At 37.2% G+C, this 22,638-nt stretch overlaps 1 protein-coding gene across 3 annotated transcripts in view; it reads right to left on the bottom strand.

The window, feature by feature from the left end:
• LOC135202522 (alpha-1D adrenergic receptor-like) overlaps window positions 1-22,638 on the bottom strand; it is a 350,947-nt gene that overhangs the window by 220,464 nt on the left and 107,845 nt on the right. The gene's annotated exons all lie outside the window — the stretch shown is intronic.

The following is a 22,638-nucleotide window of genomic DNA, read 5'->3' as shown; positions in this document are numbered from 1 at the left end:
TCCAGACGGGCCTAGACATGAAATGCACGGGTGATGTGAATCTACTATAGAGGGTCACTGACTTCTACTGAAGCTGTTTGTGATGTGTGAGCGAGAAGTTACTGACATGTTGATGACATTTTTTACAGATATGATATAAAAGAAATAAACGGTGAGCTTCCTCGATCACTCGGGATGGGAAGGAAGTTATCCTCGCTCATCGCTGTGCAAAAAAAAAAAAAAAAAAAAAAAAAAAAAAACAAAAAAAAAAAAAAAAAAAAAAAAAAAAAAAAAAAGAGGGGGTTTCTAATGACTCAATCAACCAGGATCTACCCCTGTCATTCGCCCCTTTATCCCTTTCTCATACATCCCTCCTTTATCCCTTTTCTATACACGTAAATGGCGCATGCGAGGACGTACACTTAACACAACAAGATTACAACAAGATCAAATGACCGACTGGGTATTTGTTCCTTTGTTTAGATTTTGCTGGCTCATGGCAGCACAAGTTCGTTCCCTAAGGGGGCTGTGAGTGTCTTATGGTGACAGAAGTAATAAGGCTGGTGTGGACCCTCGGATTTCGAACAACCAACTGAGGACGAAGGCAGTCTGGTAAACAAGCAATGTGCCTGATTTGTCAGTGAAAGCTATTGATAAAAGACTGGCAATGTTCAACTTTCATAAAAATATGAAAAACATTTTGTCATATAACGTCTCTTTTTCTGAACACCTGAAATACGTCTGAATTTACGAACATTCAAAAGATCCCGTTTCATAACAAGGTCAAGACATTACATATATATACATATATGATATATATATATATATGATATATATATATATATATATATAATATATATATATATATATATGGCAATTCTTCTCCTGAACAGTTGAAATACGTATATAAAGCATCCTACTTCTGGTAACTTCCACAAAAGGAGACTATGTTTGAATCCTTGACAAGCCTATTAGGATTTTCCAAATGGAGGAACTTCCTTCACATGTCTTACCCTGTGAATTACAGTGGCATTGGAGGATGATCTTTGCAATATGAAAAGCAGGATTCGTTTTCAATTGAAATAATGCTCAAAGAAGATTGCAAGAATTATAAGAATATGTGGTGGATACATCTGAAATTAAAGTCCTCAGCCATTTTTTTTAATAACGATGGGTGCCCTTATTTTAAAAAAAAAAATAATAATAATACGTCTATATATCTTTCCGGCCTCGTGTCTCGTATGAGTCTTCCTAGGCTCGAAACTGGTAAACCTCAGTTCGATCCCTAAGACGGGAGAGGATAAGACCAATTTAGGCTCGTGACCTGAGCGTTGAATTTTATGTTATTGGGATGTGTTGATTGACTGCTGTGTGTCACACTGTATTTATATATATATATATATATATATATATATAGAAATATATATATATATATATATATAAGAGTATGGGACACACACCAGTCAATCAAACATACAATTACATATATATTATATATATATATATATATAATATATATATATATATATATATATACAGAGAGAGAGAGAGAGAGTAAAAAAATATCAAAAGACGATGATTATTCCGTCAAATGTATACACCACTTTACGCTTAAAACGAGAGTGGACCACGCTCTCTTCTCTCTCTCTCTCTCTCTCTCTCTCTCTCTCTCTCAGCGAATTCCATACATCACCGTTTATGAAAGTTACCCTGCACCATTCACTGAAGCGCAAAACATTAAAAAACTCTCTCAGTCAGTGAATAAGCCTTCAGACATAAACGAACCTATTCATAAAGAGCTTTCTAAAAATAAAGTCAAGAGGCCCGTCGGGTGGGTGGGTGGGGGGGGGGGGGGGTTGTTAGTATGGTGGGTGGGGTAGGGGGTGTGTGGAAAGGACTAATACAGCCCAATTTGTGTAGGGATAACGCAGCTATCAATAGTTACAATTGTGATGAATGCCAAGTAGATTTCGTCGCTCCAGAGAGAGAGAGAGAGAGAGAGAGAGAGAGAGAATGACTTTTCAAATGGCAGTGTAACTTTTCTAGTTGTCTATATAACAGAGGGATAAATTCAAAGAATCTTTATCGTTCTGTAAATATTCTCTGAGAGAGAGAGAGAGAGAGAGAGAGAGAGAGAGAGAGAGAAAGTAACAATCGCGGTTAAGATGAAAATGAAAGTCGTTCGCAAAGAATTTCGTTAATTATTTTTGGCTAATCGCTAGAAATTTAATTCTCTGGCCGCATCGTCAAAGATAAATAAACAAAAAAATAGATTAAAATATATGACTGTGTCATTTGCCTGACTAAGAAATTCCCTGAAAATATTATCTTAAAATTTTAATTTTCAATCGTCCAAATATACACAAATAAATGAATAAACCGTATTTCATAGCCATTTTACTGATTGTCCATTTCCCTGCAAATGATATTTTATCGTCAGAATTCACGAGCTTGTGTTAACGTCAACTTCCTTAACAAGATTATTCTAACGTTAATTTTCACAAGATTGTAATTCAATACCGAAATATATAAAAAAACATTACATAAACATTAACATTATTTAACTTCTAGGCCCAGATTTAGCACAAGCATAACATAGCGAAGATGAAATGCATCACTACCCTAATCCTGTTCTTGCATTTTATTACATTTTTATCTATTCATTAACTTATTTTTACTTTTCTGTATTTCCCTACACTTTCTCTTACTTCTTAATGAAGACCATATGTACTCAGGAAGCTGGAATTTCATGCCAATGTCCCTTGTGGGCTTGTGCCATATGAATAATTCATCTTCTGAAAAATCTATAATAATAAAATCAGAGTGGATCTTTCTTGTTTGTCCGCCCCGGGCGGTAGGAAGGGGATTAAAGGAGGGTAGGGCAGACTTGACGGGCAGCGCCGGGTTCCAACGCAGCACGCGCCATGAAGTTCGTATTAATAATAATAATAATAATAGAGAAACATTTCGACTGGTGTTCCAAAAATGACTCTCTTCCCTCCCGACGAATCTCGCCTGAGAGCATGTTGACCTTGATGTTGGTATCATCGTAGCACCTCTCTCTCTCTCTCTCTCTATCTCTCTCTCTCTCTCACCAAATGAAAGATCTCAGTCAAGCGCTTGTAAACCGGGCTTAATCCAGGCTTTACCCTTATTCAAAGAGGCTGATAGAGATAGCTTCAAGTGATTTTACCGGCCCTCCGTCTTCAATTTCGTCTTGTGACATTCGTTACTGTCAGATTTGCATGGGGGAATGTCTTCAGAGTGAAGAGTTTAGACAACTCAATTTAGATTCATTTGTGTATGTATATATTTTATATATATATATATAGATATATATATATAGATATGATATATATATATATATATATATGTGTGTGTGTGTGTGTGTATATGTATATACAAATGAATCTAAATTAAGTTGTCTAAACCCTTCACCCTTGAACAACATAAACAACAAAGTAGTTTGTAGGCTTACTCCACGAGTAAGGGAAATATAAAATCTCCAAAAAACTTCAAAGCCTAACTTCAAAAAACAAAAAGAAAAAACTTCATAACTTAAAAAATTCTTAACTTAATAATAACTTCACAACTTTAAAAAAAATACAAAACATCTTCATAACTTCAAAAAAGCAAAAAAAAAAACTTTTTAAAAACTTCATAAGTTCAAAAACATAGCTTGAAAAATTTCATAACTTGGCACACTTCAAACTTCAAAAACTTCATACTTCAAAAAACTTCACAACTTCAAAAAATCTATAAACCTTTCAAAATCTTATAAGAATAGAAAAGCTCGAAAAATATTTTTAATAACAAAACCTTCAAAAAAATATAGAAAATATAAAAAAAAAACTTCTTCAAAGATTCATAACTTCATAACTTGAAAACTACAAAAATTCCCCCAAAAATAAATAAAAGTACACCTTCAAAAAATTATTTTCAAATAACAAAGCCTAAATTTTTTTTAATATTAAAAATATCGTCGACATGAAGTGGATCATGGCAGTTCATAACTTAAAAAAAACTAAAAAATAAAAAAAAAAACTCTAAAAGTACAAAACCTTCAAAAATTTATTCTTGAATAACAAAGCCTTAAAAAAAATGAAATAAAAAAATCTTCCAGATGAAGTGGATCATGACAATGATTTGAGTCGACAAAGGTCCCCAGAGGGATCCACTTTCTTGTTTGACGAACCTAATATATTTAAATGAGGGGTAACAGGGAAGAGGCGAATTATCTGCCCAGCTGCCCCCATTCACTCGAGAGGCCGCCCTCAGAGAGAGAGAGAGAGAGAGAGAGAGAGAGAGAGAGAGAGAGAGAGTGATAACTTTTCAACCGGTTACGTAACTAGTCTGGGTAACAAATGGATATTTTTTAAGAATAAATCCTTCTGTAAATACTCTCTGAGAGAGAGAGAGAGGGAGAGAGATGGAGAATTTCGTGGATTAATTATTAGAAGGTTTATGAATATCCAGGTATATATATATATATATATATATATATAAGTATATATATATATATATATATTGTGCGAGTAACACTCGCCATCCTCCAGCCCGGGACCATCTCCTCGCCACTGGCCCCTACTTAAATATGGATCGATTTTGGGACAGTATGTCAACATCCCTAAGGTAGGGGAAGGGAAGGGAGGGGTCTTACCCAAAGTATATACTTTGGTCTTACCGCCGAATCCCTCTCTCGAACTGCGGTCCTTCTAAACAGAACTGGGGTGAACGAATCCCCAGTTAAATTTACAGAGAATTAGGCCATAACGAAAACGAAGTCCATCGAAATTCAAAACGAAGTTGAAAAAAAAAAAAAAAAAAAAAAAAACAAAAAAAAAAAAAAAAAAAAAAAACTCAGTCATCTGGAAAGAGGAAATGTGCAAACTGCGCGTTCCAGCGAGCACCAAGCATCAGCATCCAAGTGGCGAACTCGAGATAACGCCCCCTCATCAAAAACCTTTTTATCTCTCTCATCTTCCTCCCCCATCTGCGCTTCCTCCAAAAAAAGCCGATTTCCGACCGGACACAGCTGGGGACAGCATATCATCGCCATCATGAGGAGCATTTGCAAATGGTCTCTATGAATGCGAGATGGCCAAGTGACTTCTTGGTAGTTATAAGTGATTTCATTTGCCTGTTACTTCAGAGGGAATGGTCGTATTTGTCCGACAACAGACGCAACAAATATATATATATATATATATACATATATATATATATATATATATATATCATATATATATATATATATAAATATATATATATATATATATACTATATATACCTATATATATATATATATATATATAATATATATATATATATAGTATATAAATATATATATATACTATATACATATATATATAATATATATTATATATATATATATATATATATATATACTATATATATATATATATATATATATATATATATATATTTAATATATATGTAATAGTGTGGCACAGTGTCGTATTCCAAAAGACAATAACTTAATAATACTTAAGAAAAGGGCACGAAACGGTTAATACGGAAGAAAAGAGAAAAGGAGATAAGATAATGATTCTTAGCGAAGGGATTTGTTACTCAAACATTAGGCTTTTAGCCATTAGACATCTGGTGGTCATCGCCCCCAAAAAGCCTCTGTCCAGTACCAGCGATTAGTGACCAACAAGAGATTATAGCCGATGAGGGATATCGCCCAGGCATCTTCGAGAAATTGGAAACTACTCTCATTAGCGCCTATGACTAATCGCGTTCCTTTCGTGAACAGGTCAGAGAGAGCCATCTGGCATACGTTAAAAAGGAATTCTATGACCCGTTGTTAGAAAGAGGGAAGTACCAAATTCTTAAAAGCTCCACCCTCCCAAAGGTAGGCCTCTAGTATCGACGAATCAAAAGCCATGAGTGTTGGTCATAAGACAGCCCAAAAGGGGTATCAACGAATGACCTATGAGGTTACCAGGGATACGACCCCCTAAGAAGCCAGGACATGAAGAAGGAGGCTATACAAATTCAAAGCCTACGAATTACTGTAGAAGACCTGACAGGAAGGCGGTCTCGTATGAAGTTAGTAGCCACTATGACACAAAAAGTCTTTCAGAAAATGCCACACCCAGTCAGAATCCCAAAATTCAAAGGCGGGGCTAAGGAGATTTCAAACTGAACAAAAAAGGCACGAGAGACAGAGCAGAGCAGAGAGAAAAGGAAGCAGAGAAAAAAGGGGAACAGAGAAGCCAAGAGAGAGAAACAACGGGGAGCCTGAGGGGAGAACTGCAGTGGCATGGCCGTGAATGGAAACAGAGAAAGACAGAAGAAACCCCAGAAGAAGAACAGGTGCAAAAGTGTGGTGTGCGAATTAATCAAAGACAGTGAAAAGTGACAATCAATACTCAGTAAAATTCCCTCGTGCCTATAGACTCGTAATTACAACAAGTGCCAATTAAGTTTTAACAGTCCAAGAGCCCAGTACTCAGAAGGTGGAAAACATGTGTAAGAACCCCTAACGAAGAATACAACTTAATGCAAAGAAACATATCAATTAATTTCTCATCCTAACAGAACCCCTTTACCTAATTCCCCAAGTACGCTCCACGCACACGTTACCTTAGATCTGTGCAAAGAAAGTAAGTACCGTCACATATATATATATATACTATATATATATAATATATATATATATATATATATATATATATACTTTTTTTTATATATATATATATATATATTATACACGGGAATAATAAACACACAACCCCATATTTCACAGAAATACAATCCCGACACACATCTGGATCGAACCTCGGTCTCCCGACTGGCAGGCCAAGGTCATAAAAGAAGTTGGCACCTGAGTACTCCGTACCTGAGGTTTTTCCGTGCTGGGATTCGTGACTCTGACTGATGGATTTATGAAGGCAAGCACTGGGGTGCTTTCTGCCATCCAGTTCTTCAGACAGTGAAAAGGGGGAGTTGGAGTGGTTGGACAGCAAGATGGAAGAGGTAGGAGGAATGGAGGTAGAGTCAAAGGCTTCAAAACAAGTGGGACGCCGCACGCAAATAGCCTTTAGTAATGCCCACTGTGCATCGCGTGAGGTGCACAGACGGGGCTATAGCCCTCCCAGGGGGCTTCTATATACTTCTTCAATCAATTATCTCCAACAAAGGACTCCTACAGTAGGAATATTTTTTGCAGATATGTATGTTTATATTTTTCTCAGTTTTATAAACTAAAAAATTAGTTTACAGAGCTACAAATCACAAGGCTGGCAAGTTATCAAAATAGTGGAATGCATAACTAATTCATTATCTATCAGAATAGAGAAATATATACACTAATTCATTACCACAAGCAGTAAACCATAGACTGCCTTATATCGTTAACAATTTCCCACCATTTTCCTCTATCTCGATATCCCCTCATATCATTTCCGCGGTTATACAAGCATTCTGCATTCGCATAGCTCCTCTGTCCATACACGCATGCATAGTAATGCACAGAAGTCGTAAGGCACTGCTGCGCAAATGCCTTAGGCCAAATTGGGTGTGATCAAGGCACCCGCTGGCATTTTCGTATTAAATTCAACGACTTTCTTGAGCACCTCGAATATTTCTGTATAAAGTCTGAACTAGACGCAAACGAAGCACAGGCAAAACTTCATAGTTTGTTTTTCTTCTCCTTCTTTTTTTTAATGCTCAAATTCATGACATTAATTTGCCGGAAGTCGGGAAGAAAAACATTTTTCTTTCTCCCGAAAGTTCGTTTTGTTTGGATACTTCTCTCGGCCAGGCCCTGCTCCGCGCATTCCTTGAAGTAATTTTGGGCAAATATCATCCACAGAGAGAGAGAGAGAGAGAGAGAGAGAGAGAGAGAGAGAGAGAGAGAGAGGTTTTGACACTGCTACATGGCTGTACTGACAACGATTGCTAAAAATTAAACATTTCCATTCTCACCAAGATAATAAAATAAGATATGAGAGAGAGAGAGAGAGAGAGAGAGAGAGAGAGAGAGAGAGAGAGAGAGAGTGGTTCTGACATTGAGACATGGCTGTACTGTCAACGAGTTCTTAAAATTAAACATTTTCATTCTCACCAAGATAACAAAATAAGATATGAGAGAGAGAGAGAGAGAGAGAGAGAGAGAGAGAGAGAGAGAGAGAGTGGTTCTAACATTGCAGCATAGCTGTACTGTCAACGATTACTTAAAATTAAACATTCCCATTCTCTTCAAGACCTTAAAATTATATGAGAGAGAGAGAGTGAGAGAGAGAGAGAGAGTGGTTCTGGCATTGCTATATGGCTGTACTGTCAACGAGTAATTAAAATTAAACATTTCCAATGCCACCCAGATATTAAAATAAGATATGAGACAGAGAGAGAGAGAGAGAGAGAGAGAGAGAGAGAGAGAGAGAGAGAGAGAGAGAGATTTCCATGCCAGAACAAACCATTACTAATGGCCAAAACAAAGCGAAAAACATTGGTAATCCTCTGAGGAAATAGTGGAAAACAAAATAATATAAGTTCTACCATAACATGTTTTTTGCCCTTTGGTGAAAGGTTCTTCAACAAACAGCAAAACAGCTTGGTCCTCAGACAGACAGACAAACAAGCAGACAGTCACTCGCTAACGATTTCCTTTTCGGAATAGCTGCCTCATTCAGATCCTGTGAGTGCCGAGGACGAGAGATGAGTCAGCAAATTCGTACAGACGATTCTCTCATACTCGTGACGAGTAGAACGCGCCAATACTCGTCTATCTATCTACTCGCGACCTCTGTCTTTGTGATAGGGACGAGGTTTTCTGGCTCTCGTGTCAGTCAGTCAGTCTCTCTCTCTCTCTATCTCTCTCTCTCTCTCTCTTTCATGACAGTCAAACAGTCTCTCTCTCAATCAGTCTGTCTCTCTCTCTCTCTCTCACATGACAGTCAGTCGGACTCTCTCTCTCATGGCAATCAGCCAGCCTCTCTCTCTCTCTCTCATGGTATTTTAGTATTTTTCGTCATGAATGATTCAAAGGGCATTCGAAATGTTAATTCTTTGTATTACAAGCCTTGAGTAACGTCACTTTTTTTTTTTTTTTTTTAATAAGCAGACCCTCTCTCTCTCTCCCTGTAATTACAGCGAGAAAAACTCCACTGCTTACCGTCAACCTCAAAAACAAGTTCCAAGATTTTCAAACCTTGTCCCAATTCCGTGAAAGAGTATGTTGCCGCGTCCTGTAATGAATAATTATAGTCATCCGAGTTGGAGGACTTCCTTCAGAAAAGACCTAACCCCCTTTTTCTAGCCCAGCCCCGAAGCAAATAAAGACAACGGAAAAGAGAAAGGGATGTGGAAGGCCCTTTTCTCACTTCAAGGAAGAGAAGTTATCCGGATTCGGGAACAGCAGAGGGAGGGAGAGAAGTCCAAAGCTTGGCAAGAGAGGAATGGAAAGCCACTTTTGACTGAATAGCTCTCAATCAGCGCTTCTTGTATTTTCCTAATCAAGATTCCCAGACATCCTATCTTCCCCTCTTTTCATTACGCGTTCGAGTCTAATTTTCCCCTTTTTCACCCACTGTCCAGACACGCTCAGTCTCCCCTCATCTTCGCAATCACGCATTACGATGCTCTTTTTTTTTCCCTGGCCTTGACCGAACGAACGAACATCCATCAAAGCGGCCGGAACTCGATCGAAGCCAGAAATTCCCCCTAACCAAAAAAAACCTGGAAAGCCTTTCATTAGGCACCGACAGGCGACGAAGGACGACAAAAGCGATCTGATTGGGTGTCACAGAAAGCAGCAGCAGCGTCGTTGCGGCATTCGGATATCAAACGCTCTTAATTCAGTCGCCAGCGTTCGCTGACGACGCTCTTCTCAAATTAATGAAGGGATGTTTACTGAACACCAGTCCTACCCTCTGCTGCCAATGACGTGGAGCCGTTGCAAAGGATTTAGGCTGTTCGCGGGAAAGTTCTTTCGGGTGCCTCCCCCTCTGCCAATGACGAGGAGCCGTTGCAAAGGTTTTAGGCTGTTCGAAGGAAAGTTCTTTCGGGTGCCTCCCTTTCCCTGCCAATGACGAGGAGCCGTTGCAAAGGCTTTAGGCTGTTCGAAGGAAAGTTCTTTCGGGTGCCTCCCTTTCCCTGCCAATGACGAGGAGCCGTTGCAAAGGCTTTAGGCTGTTCGAAGGAAAGTTCTTTCGGGTGCCTCCCTTTCCCTGCCAATGACGAGGAAGCTCCGTTGCAAAGGTTTTTAGGCTGTTCGGAAGGAAAGTTCTTTCGGGGTGCCTCATTTTCCCTGCCATGACGAGGAGCCGTTGCAAAGGCTTTAGGCTGTTCGAAGGAAAGTTCTTTCGGGTGCCTCCCTTTCCCTGCCAATGACGAGGAGCCGTTGCAAAGGTTTTAGGCTGTTTACGGGAAAGTTCTTTCGGGTGCCTCCCCTCTCCTGCCAATGACGAGGAGCCGTTGCAAAGGCTTTAGGCGGTTCGAGGGAAAGTTCTTTCGGGTTCCTCCCCTCCCCTGCCAATGACGAGGAGCCGTTGCAAAGGTTTTAGGCTGTTCGAGGGAAAGTTCTTTTTGACAGGTTCTTGACACTTCGAAGTGATTAAAAGGGTAATTAGCTTTATCTTTTTTTTTTTTTATTGCGGTTTAACGAACCGATGGAAATAGATCACAGGATTTAATTGAAATGAAATTATACGCAAGGTACATCTATATAAAGTAAATAGGATGATTAAGAGTATGAACACTTGTGAAACACACTATAGGCTTTTCATTTACTATTGCACAGAGCAAATACGTATCTATTACTGAAAAAATATGACACTCATAACTATAATTATTATTTCTATTATTATTATTATATTATTTAATAATAGAAAAATCAACACATTTAAATTTCTCAAAGCACAGCCATAGAAACTGGAGGTTAACATTGAGCAATAAAAAATGTAAAAGAAGCTGGACATCTAGGTGGGAGGAGAAAAGGCAGGGAACATGATATGCGAGCCGAGGGGACGGCGCAAAGAACCGCTAGCACCTCTTACAGTGAGCCACGAAAACAGCACGAAGTGGTATACCCTTCTTTACGCGCATAGTAATATGAATGACATACAATCAGCGACATATTACGAACACAGGGATAATCTAATTAATACTGTTTATGAAGTCAATAAATGTGATTCGATTTCAAATGCCAAATAGGAGTTCAGGCTGGGCTGGAGGCGGGGGGGGGATTGCGATTTCGTGCCCCAAAATCAAAGGTTGGCTTGAAAAACACACTAATTGCTGCTTTTGTCGAGGTCTGAAAAAGCGCTGATTCATCGTGATGATCGCTAATTTCCAATTAAGCTTCCCCTCAAAACAGCTAGTGTGAATTTGCATTGATGTTAAATGTTTGTTTCTGGGTAATGTCAGTATCAAATATCTATATGTTTAAATAGTAGTATTATTATTGATGTTAAATATTCGTTTAAGCCAGTATTATTATTATTATTATTATTATTATTATTATTATTATTATTATTATTATTATTATTCAGATGATATAAACACCTACAGGTGCTAACGGCTATTGTTAGAATTAGATAAAGATAAATTTTTATAATTTGATGAAATATATGGAAGTTACTAAGGGCTACTGTTATTATTTGATGAAATATTTGGAAGGCGCTTAAAAAGTATTGTTAAAATGAAGTAAACGCCACTTTCATATTTCGATAAAATACTCGGGTGCTGCTAAATGCCATTTTTAGAATTCGACAAAAGATCTGGAAGGTAATAAAAACTATTTCTATAATTTTCTAAACTATCTGGATTGCTAAACAGACAACTGCTATGAAGATAGCAGCTTTCTTTATAGCTCCTATCTTTATGCTAGTCCGCTATAAATCTACCAAAATCAAATAAGAGAAAAACGTGTGGATTCATCAAACGTGTTATAATTAAACAAAACGAAATACTGTTATTAGCTGCACATAAATATGTTAATGAAAGCAGAATTTGCATCTGATTTGTATATAGATTAAAAGTCCATAACTAATTCTCTCTCTCTCTCTCTCTCTCTCTCTCTCTCTCTCTCTCTCTCTCTCTCTCTCTCTCTCTCTCTCTCTCTCTCACGAGAGACTGCATTACTTCTATAACTGAATTAAAATATAAGGGATGTTAGTATATATATATATAATATATATATATATATATATATATATATATATATATATACATATATAGATATAGATTTGTGTTGTATATTATATATATATATATTATTAATATATATAAATATATATATATATATATAGATATACATATATATATATATATATACATATATATATATATATATGTAATATATATATATATATTGTCTAATATGGTTTTTTTTATGTATGTATGTATGTATGTATGATATATGATACTGACTGATTAATAATTCCCTGCAACTGGCGTCGCTCCCAAGAACAGCCAAGGAAAAAAATGAAATGTTAAACTGCTTCTCTTTAAACCAAACATAGTTGAATATCTAATAATAATTCCATTTCAAATTTACACAACGCACTTACAATTCGGCAAATACTCGAACTTGTGAGCCGAAGAGAGGTTCCTCTTGGTTGGGCAAACACTTTGCCGAGTCTGTCAATACGAAAGTTTTGGAGAGTGATGGCTCGTTTTTTTTAATGCAACAGCGTGAGGTAATGATTTTTTAAAAACTGACTCGTTTTCCTGATTACAATGGCGTGAGGCAATGACTAAAATTTTTTTTTAAATGACTCGTTTTTATGATTGCAACATGATTGCAACAGGGTGAGGTAATGACTATGATTTTTTTTAATTGGCTCGTTTTCCTGATTGCAACAGCGTGAGGTAATGACTAAAATTTTTTCTAAAAAATACTTCGTTTTTATGATTGCAACAGCGTGAGGTAATAACTATGATTGTTTTAAATGGGAGGTTATGACCAAGATTTTTTACACTTTTCAGTTCTAAATTTTAATTCTTACTTTTTAATTTCAATTTTTTATTTTCATTCTTAGTTTTTTATTCAATTTTATTTCCATTTTTTCCTGAAATTTTTCGTTTTAATTTTTTGACCTTCTATCTCAATTTAAATTTGTTTTTTATATAATGTATTATCATGTTAGTGCTTATGTAATTTCTGTTGGCTTGCAACACTATTAAGTCCTTCTAATAATCTTGTAACTATTTTCAGCTCTTCTGCTATTATTATTATTTTTTTTTTTTTTTTTACTCTATCACAGTCCTCCAATTCGACTGGGTGGTATTTATAGTGTGGGGTTCCGGGCTTGCATCCTGCCATCCTTAGGAGTTCCATCACTCTTCTTACTATGTGTGCCGTTTCTAGGATCACACTCTTCTGCATGAGCCCTGGAGCTACTTCAGCCTCTAGTTTGTTTTTTCTAGATTCCTTTTCAGGGATCTTGGGATCGTGCCTAGTGCTCCTATGATTATGGGTACGATTTCCACTGCATATCCCATATCCTTCTTATTTCTATTTTCAGATCTTGATACTTATTTCCAATTTTTCCCTTTTTCCCTCTTCTTTCTCGTCAACTCTGGTGTCCCATGGTATTGCGACATCAATGAGTGATACTTTCTTCTTGACTTTGTCAATCAACTGTCACATCTGGTCTGTTTGCACGTATCACCCTATCCGTTCTGATACCATAGTCCCAGAGGATCTTCGCCTGATCGTTTTCTATCACTCCTTCAGGTTGGTGCTCGTACCACTTATTACTGCAAGGTAGCTGATGTTTCTTGCACAGGCTCCAGTGGAGGGCTTTTGCTACTGAATCATGCCTCTTTTTGTACTGGTTCTGTGCAAGTGCCGGGCATTCACTTGCTATGTGGTTTATGGTTTCACTTTTCATATTGCACTTCCTACATATGGGAGAGATGTTATTTCCGTCTATCGTACTTTGAACATATCTGGTTCTTAGGGCCTGATCTTGTGCCGCTGTTATCATTCCTTCAGTTTCCTTCTTTAGCTCTCCCCTCTGTAGCCATTGCCAATTGTCATCGCTGGCTAGTTCTTTAGTCTGTCTCATGTATTGTCCATGCATTGGTTTGTTGTGCCAGTCCTCTGTTCTTTCTGTCTTTCTCCTGTCTCTGTATATTTCTGGGTCTTCGTCTGCTTTTATTAGTCCTTCTTCCCATGCACTCTTTAGCCACTCGTCTTCACTGGTTTTCAGATATTGCCCCAGTGCTCTGTTTTCGATGTTGACGCAGTCCTCTATACTTAGTAGTCCTCTCCCTCCTTCCTTTCGTGTTATGTATAGTCTGTCCGTATTTGCTCTTGGGTGTAGTGCTTTGTGTATTGTCATATGTTTCCTGGTTTTCTGATCTATGCTGCGGGAGTTTCTGCCTTCGTCCATTACCACTATTCCTGCGCTGTATCTGACTTACTGGCACTGCCCATGGTGTTTATGGCTTTATCATATTTCCGGCGTTGAGTTTGTTTTGACTTGAGTATCGCCTTGAGAAGGCTCTGCATATATTCTTTCCTGATCGTGTCCTTCATCTCTTGGTGTTTTATATCTCCTCCTTCCATTATTCCCAGGTATTTGTATCCTGTCTCATCTATGTGTTTGATGTTGCTTCCCATCTGGTAGCTTTATCCCTTCAGTTCTCGTTACTTTGCCTTTTTGTATGTTGACTAAGGCGCATTTTTCTATTCCAAACTCCATCCTGATGTCCTCAGATACAATCCTTACAGTCTGGATTAGGGTATCTATTTCCTTGATGCTCTTACCATACAGCTTGATGTCGTCCATGAACATCAGATGGTTGATTCTGTTGCCTCTTTTCTTGAGTTGGTACCCGGCATCCATCTTCTGTAGTACTTTTGTCATGGGAATCATGGCTACTACGAAGAGTAGTGGGGACAGTGAGTCGCCCTGGAAGATCCCTCTCCTGATATTAACCTCTGCTAGTCTTATTCCAGAGCTTGTAAGTATTGTATTCCAGTTGCGCATTGTATTTTTGAGGAAGCTGATGGTATTTTCCTCTGCCCCATATATTTTCAGGCATTCTATTAGCCATGTGTGTGGTATCATGTCGAAGGCTTTCTTATAGTCTATCCATGCCATGCTTAGGTTGGTTTTCCTTCTCCTACTGTTCTCATTACCATTTTTGTCTATCAGGAGCTGGTCTTTTGTGCCCCTACACTTCCTTCTGCAGCCTTTCTGTTGGTGGGGGATGGTGTTTGTTTTTCCTCTAGGTAGTTGTATAGCCTTTCACTGATGATACCTGTTAGTAACTTCCACATTATTGGTAGGCAGGTGATAGGCCTGTAGTTACTGGCTATATTTCCCTTACTCTTGTCTTTTTGTACTAAGGATGTTCTTCCTGTGGTCATACCATTTGGGCGCTTGGTGATTTGAGATACAATGCTGGAGTTGTTCTGCTATTCGTGGGTGTAGGGCCTTGAAGTTTTTGAGCCAGTATCCATGGACTTCATCGGGACCTGGGGCTTTCCAGTTTGGCATTTTCTTTAGTTGGTGTCTGACTGTGTCTGTCGTGATGTCTGTGAATCTTTGTTTTATTCTCCCTGTTTCTTCTTCCTTGACTTCCTGGAGCCATGTTGCATGTTTGTTGTGTGATACCGGATTGCTCCATATGTTTTCCCAGAGTCTCTTACTTGGTTCGGCTTCAGGAATTTCTGGGTGGTTGTCTTCCCCTCTTAGTTGGCTGTATAGTCTTTTCTTGGTTGGTTCCGAATAGTTTGTTCTGTTGGTATCCCTTATTCCTGTTCATGTATCGTTGGATCTTATGCTTTGGCCTTAAGCCTCTGTTTTACATCTTCTATTGTGTTGTTTAATCCCCTCTCTTGTACTTTGTATTTCTCGTTGAGTTCCTCCCTTGTTTTCTTGCTTCTTAGCCTTTTTCTGCCATCTCTTTCAGTTTACTCAAGTCAGATCTCATCACCATGATTTGCTTTTCCAGTCGCCTTTTCCAAGGAGGTTGCTGTTTTGGTTTCTGTTGGGTTGTTTGTGGTTGTGCTGGTGGTGTTGGTGTTCGAATCCCCATCAGTTCTGCTACTAATCTTGCTCCTGCATATGTCAAGTTATTTGTTTCTGTGATACTGGTGGTCTGTATTATGCCCATTATTTCATTGACCTCACTTGTTTTCTCCCTTAATTTCTTGGTGTTGTAGGCTTTCATGGAGGGGATCTTTGTTCTCTCTGTATCTGGCTCCATCCATTGTCTAATCTTTTTCTACCCATTCCGTCCTCTCTGTTACTTCGTCGGTGTTTCTTCGTGTGTCGTTGTTTGATACCTCATCCCCCCTGTCGTCTTCTGTGGCATCGTCTCTCAGTTCGTCTTCGTGTAATTCGTTGTCGTGTGACATTTCCCTTTCCAGTTCTTCTCTGCTTTCTGTTGGGGAGAGCCAGTTCTTTTTCTTTATGTTCCTTACTTGGTCTGCCAGCCTTGCTGCTTGTTTGGGGGGTGTTATTCCTCTCATTCCAGATGTTGACCAATCTACTTCTATATCCTCTCGTCTGTCGGGTTGGCTTTATGTAGCATCTCCATATTTCCTTATTTTCTTCTCTTGTCCATTTCTTCCTTTTTGCGTCTGTAGCTCCAATCTCAGGCTGTTGATTATTGTCGTTGTGGTGATCAGTTGCTGGATGACGACCTCCAAGTACCTGACCGTCTTCCCCTTCAATTGGGTTGAATACCTGGTTGCCGGACGAAGCTCCTCTGTTGCCAGAGGTTCCATTTACGTCGTTGTCGGTTAATCCTTCATTTCTTTCCATCATTGCTGAGTTTTGCTATTTAACCCATAGCTGGACCCTACCCCATCAGGGATAGGTACTCATTTACAGCTGAGTAGACTGAGGAAATTATGGTAAAGATCCTTTCCCAAGGAATCAACGCCGAGGAGAGCGGTCACCCATCCAACGACTGACCAGAGCCAGTGTTGCTTAACTGACTTAAGTCTATTGACGACCTAACCCACTCCTCCACGGCGCCACATTATATTATTATTATTATTATTATTATTATTATTATTATTATTATTATTATTATTATTATATTATTATTATTATTATTATCAAAAATCCACAATTATATAGACAAATGCATTTATATAATTGTATTATTATTATTATTATTATTATTAGTAGTAGTAGTAGTAGTAGTAGTAGTTGTAGTAGTAGTAGTAGTAGTAGTAGCAGTAACGGAATATCTTCTTTAACAGCATAAATAACCTATCTACTTTAACGTCATAAGACATCATACAACTGTACTGCCAAGAACGCTTGCCATTACTTCAAATATACGAATTCACGGAAAATACATTCACTGAAGACCTCTGAATCAATACAAGCCTTTTATACATCTAGTCCAAGAACGCATACTCCTATCTAAAAAGAGTATATTCAGTGGGAGTCGCAAAAATGATGGTCTACGTGCATATCCTCCGCAAGTACTCTCAGTTAACGAAAATAAACAGCTTTGATAAATAAACCCTAAGTACACAGCTCGGGTCCACAGACGTTCCCTTGTCCAGGGTGGACGAACCTTCAAGCCCCCGACGCCAGATAGAGCAATGAATCAATATGAGGTTTACGAAATGTATAACAAATCAATAAATCATTGGTGTTTATAGGTAAGTGAAGACGTGGATATTTAGATTTCATAGAGACATAATTGTTTGTGATGTAGACAAATAGGATGGTAGAGCCATCAGTCGACCTTACGTGGTGCACTGTAGGCATTACTAAAGGTATTCGCAGAGTCCTTTCAGCCCCTGGCCACGCCCACTTTTTATGTTTTTAACTTACATCCAATACATCTTCCTTTCTCCCACCTTTCCCTCAAACCTCTTCATCACAATTTTGTCCTTAGAGCCTTGTATTTCATTTCATTTATTTTCTAGGTTTCTCTATCTTGCTGTCCAACCGCTCCAACTCCCTCTCTTCTCTGTCTAGAGTGCTGAATGGCTGAAGTTGCACAGCGGTTGGCTCTTTAGCCTGAATTTCATTTATACAAGATGTTGCGAGAGAAACGAAGACTAATACCACATTTAGGTAAGTACCAGGAAAATTAATACAATGTACTACATACAACATAAAAAAAATTAAACGAAAAGTGAAAATATCAGGAATTTGATGTATGATGTATAATGCAACTGAATAGTATATAATGATGCGATAATAATGCAACTGCCAGACCAATACAGAATGCGAGCCATGACAAACACGAAAGAACATATATACTGCCAATTCCTACGCAAACTTTGCTTTCTTGTTATTTGTCTTTCTTGACAAAGCTAATTCATGCAGGGTACAAAGCTATTTCCCTGGAAGTATGCGAGCATCTTTGATAAGATCACTGTCACGCAAAAGCAAGCAGCCATTAAAACACTAGCCTGTATTTATTTCATCAAAGTCATTAAGTTATTTTCTGTACACATGCGAATCTTACTGACCTGACGATGGCTATGAAGCATATTCATGCAGTTATAAAAACGATTATTTTCATTATTTACCAAAGTAAATGAACTGTCAAATATACGTTACGAACGCTTTATCAATAATCTGCGATACTTTCAGACCCTGTCATTTTTACGTAATGCTGATATGAGGATATTTTCAATAGACTTATCCACATTGTATAAAACATGTTATCAACGCATGTCGGATACTTATCGCTGACATGTCACGTTTGTCTATTTTCTTATTACAGATACAGATATCCTCTCTTTCTCCCTTTTCTAACTATTCAATTATTCAGTTAGATAACGCCAACGTCATAAGATAAATAATGGCACCTATAATGGCTAACAAATAAACAAATAATTGATTCTACAGAAATACAATAACCAAATAATGGCTAACACAATAAAATAAAAAATAATGGCTCCACAACAATACCATAAAATATAATGGCCCCACCATAACACAATAAAAAATAATATCTCCAACAACAACAATGAAAAATTAATGGCTCCCACAACAACACAATAAAGAAAATAATGGTTCTACAATAAAAGTATTGGCTCTCACAATAGAAAAAAATCATGGCTCCCACAACAACACCATAAAAATTAATGGCTCCCACAATAAAATAAAAAATAATGGCTGCCACAACGAAAAAAATAATGGCTCCCACAACAACACCATAAAAAATAATGGCCCCACCATAACACAATAAAAAATAATATCTCCAACAACAACACTGAAAAATTAATGGCTCCCACAACAACAACACAATAAAGAAAATAATGGTTCTACAATAAAAGTGGCTGGCTTCCCCAACAATAGAAAAAAATAATGGCTCCACAAACAACACATAAAAAATTAATGGCTCCCACAACAACACCATAAAAAATAATGGCCCCCACAACAACATAATAAAAAATAATGCATCCCACAATAATACATACAAAAATAGTGGCCCCACATTAAGAAAATAACCAAACAATGCACAATGAAATTGAAAAATAATGGCTCCCACAATAACACCATAAAAAAATAACCATATAATGGCTCCCACAAAAGCACACAAAAACCAAAAAACGTCTCCCACAGTACTTGTCTGATCACCCCCGAAAGCAATTTGAGGAGCCAGCCGGGCGCAAAATCACACGGGGGCCACAAATCTTCAGAAAATCGCTGTCCATCGGGAGTAACAAATGGCACTGGGGAACAACACCAAGAAAGGCTTCCATTCACACACCCTCCCCCCCTCCCCCTCGCACCCCTATTTAATAAGCTGTCGTCTTTCGCCTTTCTATATTTGGGAGAGGGATTTTGCTCAAAGCTGCAATTAGGATTGGAATGAATCGTCGGATAAAGGCTAGGGGGGCTGGGGGGAGGGGGAGGGGGAGGGGTGAGGTCCTACAGAAACACAATCGTATGTTACTGCTCTGCGCAGCTATGTTACTGGGTACTGGTGTGATCAGAACAGCACACCGTCTAATCACAGCCAGCCATATGGATTAGTCTGATCGGGCGTGGAATCCAAAGTATTTTTAATTTCTCTCTCGTACCACGATTAACCACGATTAAGCAAATACCAACTATTGATGCATTTGGGTTTACAAATGGAATACGTAAATGATACCAAAATTGGTCGTGGGGGAAGAAAGGAGGAACTTGTACCTACATCATGGGGAGTTGCACTCGATGAAGCTATGTTAATATTTCGATAGCTAATAGGTAGTTAACACGGTATTTCTTAAAAGAAAAAAAAAACCATTTCACTTCAAATATACCAAACCCAGTTATTAATCTCCTTTCTTAATGTATTTCTAAAAAAAAGTTTCCAGCTAAAGTGAAAAGGTTCATCTCAAATGAGAGACTGCTGTTGTGTTATTATTTCAAGAAAGGGTAACGGTCTTGGATCAAGAACAGGAGGCACTGTAACTATAAAATAACAAGGAAATCAATACATCACATCTATATAAAGGATTTCTTAGTCCTTCAATTTCAGGCTTTGCAGCAATTCTTTGTAACAATCATCAAAAGCTAGTGATATTGCCAACAGATTTGTGTGTCCTCTCTGAAGTTGGACAGCCAGAGTTCAGTGATAAACAAACTAAGCAATCGTTGGTTTAAAGCTTCTGACGAAGTCAAGCCCAATATATTTAATCATATCTTCACCATTGACATCTCAGCGATACAGGTAGTCGCCAATTGCCCAAAGGAAACTGAAAATAACACTACAAGAGACTATCCTGCCGAGCTTTGTGTTGTGTACCTGATCTGGAAGATCCTACAAAATCTCAACCACAAGCCTCGGTAGGCACTGAAAGCCTCAGTGTAATGGAAATGACTCCGTTGGTACACAGAAAAGAAGCCATTAGTGAAAATGGCCACGAGAATGAAGCATGTCTACAAGATTTGAGCTACAAGCCGGCTGTATGTTGAAAGCCTCAATGTGAGGCAAATAACCGTTGATACACAGAAAATAAGCCATTAAGACATTGGTGGAAAGGCCTCGAATATTCATGAGACATATGGTAGAGGAAAGGGCCAATTTCCATTAGAAAAAAAAATATATATAGGGTGCATGTAAAAAAAATGTGTATAAAAAAGTTGAAACTGAGAAAATCTGTAAGAAAGAATCTATAAAAAAGTTGAAACGGAGAAATTCTGTAAAGAAAATCTTTATAAATAAAAGTTGAAACGGAGAATATCTAAAACAAAATAATAAAAAAATAATTCATTGTGCATATTGGTACCCCAAACTATACGAGAAAATTCCGTTAGGGTTCTATGGAATAATAAAAAGATTTCAGAGTTAAACGCCTTCTATGTACTCATCAGAAATCTAGCTACAGCGACAGGTCATGAGGACAAACCAACCAATCAATCAACCTATTACTTTCCAATCTACACTGGGGTTACCATAAGGTGACGTCATACGCATAACGTCACTAACACTGATAAAGGGTCCACTGTTTGCAGACCACAAGCACCAACTCTCTCTCTCTACTCAAAGTCATCTCATCCTGATACATCTATTCTATCTCTCCCTCCTTCCTTTCTCTCTCTCTCCTCTCATTTTTCTTCTTACTTCATAATGCGTGATTGTATAAGTTGCGTGTTCATTTGCTCTCGTGATGATAAATATGACCAGTGTTCGCTTTTTTTTTTTTTTTTTTTATCTTCACAGTCTTCCTATTCGACTGGGTGGTTTTGGTATTATTATTATTATTATTATTATTATTATTATTATTATTATTATTATTATTATTATTATTATTATTTGGGAATGAGCAATTAAAAACGTTTCATAAAAAAGGAATCATCAGAAAACGAAAAACATTGTCAATTAAACTTTTGACGCAACAATTATTATTATAATTATTATTATCATTATTATTATTTTATTATTATTATTATTATTATTATTATTATTATTATTATTAAGGAGACCCTCTATTAACCGTAACATTTAAAAAATATGAATTAGTAAAATAAAGAGAAAGTATATTAAAATTAAACTGTGCTGGTGGAGCCGTAAGTATTAATGAATTATTATTATTATTATTATTGATTTATTATTATTATTATTATTATTATTATTATTTTATTATTATTATCATTATTATTATTATTATTATTATATTATTATTATTATTTGACAGATTAACTTCTCAACTTTCGAGGGACATTTCATGCACCTACTAAATATATACATATTCAAATGAAGCTTTCAAAGTACACCACCCGACGTCCTTTCAAATATTCAAATTTTTTCTTGGATATAATAAAAACAAAAATATAACCTGTTATTTGCATGACCGAGTTAATTAGTACATTAAACATTGCTGAAAGTTTAATGTACCACGATGGCTAACTGCACTGCTGATGGATTGAGAGAGAGAGAGAGAGAGAGAGAGAGAGAGAGAGAGAGAGAGAGAGAGAGAGAGAGAGTACTCTTCATTTTGTAAGTGTTTATTTTTTTAATTAATGACTGAGCCTTCATGTAGTGTAAGCTGAAAGTTATGTTGCGTCAGATATTCATTTCCTAAATCCATTAATAATAATAATAATAATAATAATAATAATAATAATAATAATAATAATAATAATAATAATAATAATAATAATAATAATAATAATAATAATCGCTTTAAATCCATTATTCCTTTAAAAGCTTAAAAAAATGAATGAGATTAAATAGCCTCGTGATATCAATAAT

Source organism: Macrobrachium nipponense, chromosome 30 (assembly GCF_015104395.2).
Source record: "Macrobrachium nipponense isolate FS-2020 chromosome 30, ASM1510439v2, whole genome shotgun sequence".
NCBI lineage: Eukaryota > Metazoa > Arthropoda > Malacostraca > Decapoda > Palaemonidae > Macrobrachium > Macrobrachium nipponense.
The sequence above is the reverse complement of the archived record's forward strand: the minus strand, read 5'-3'. Positions and strand labels throughout refer to the sequence as shown.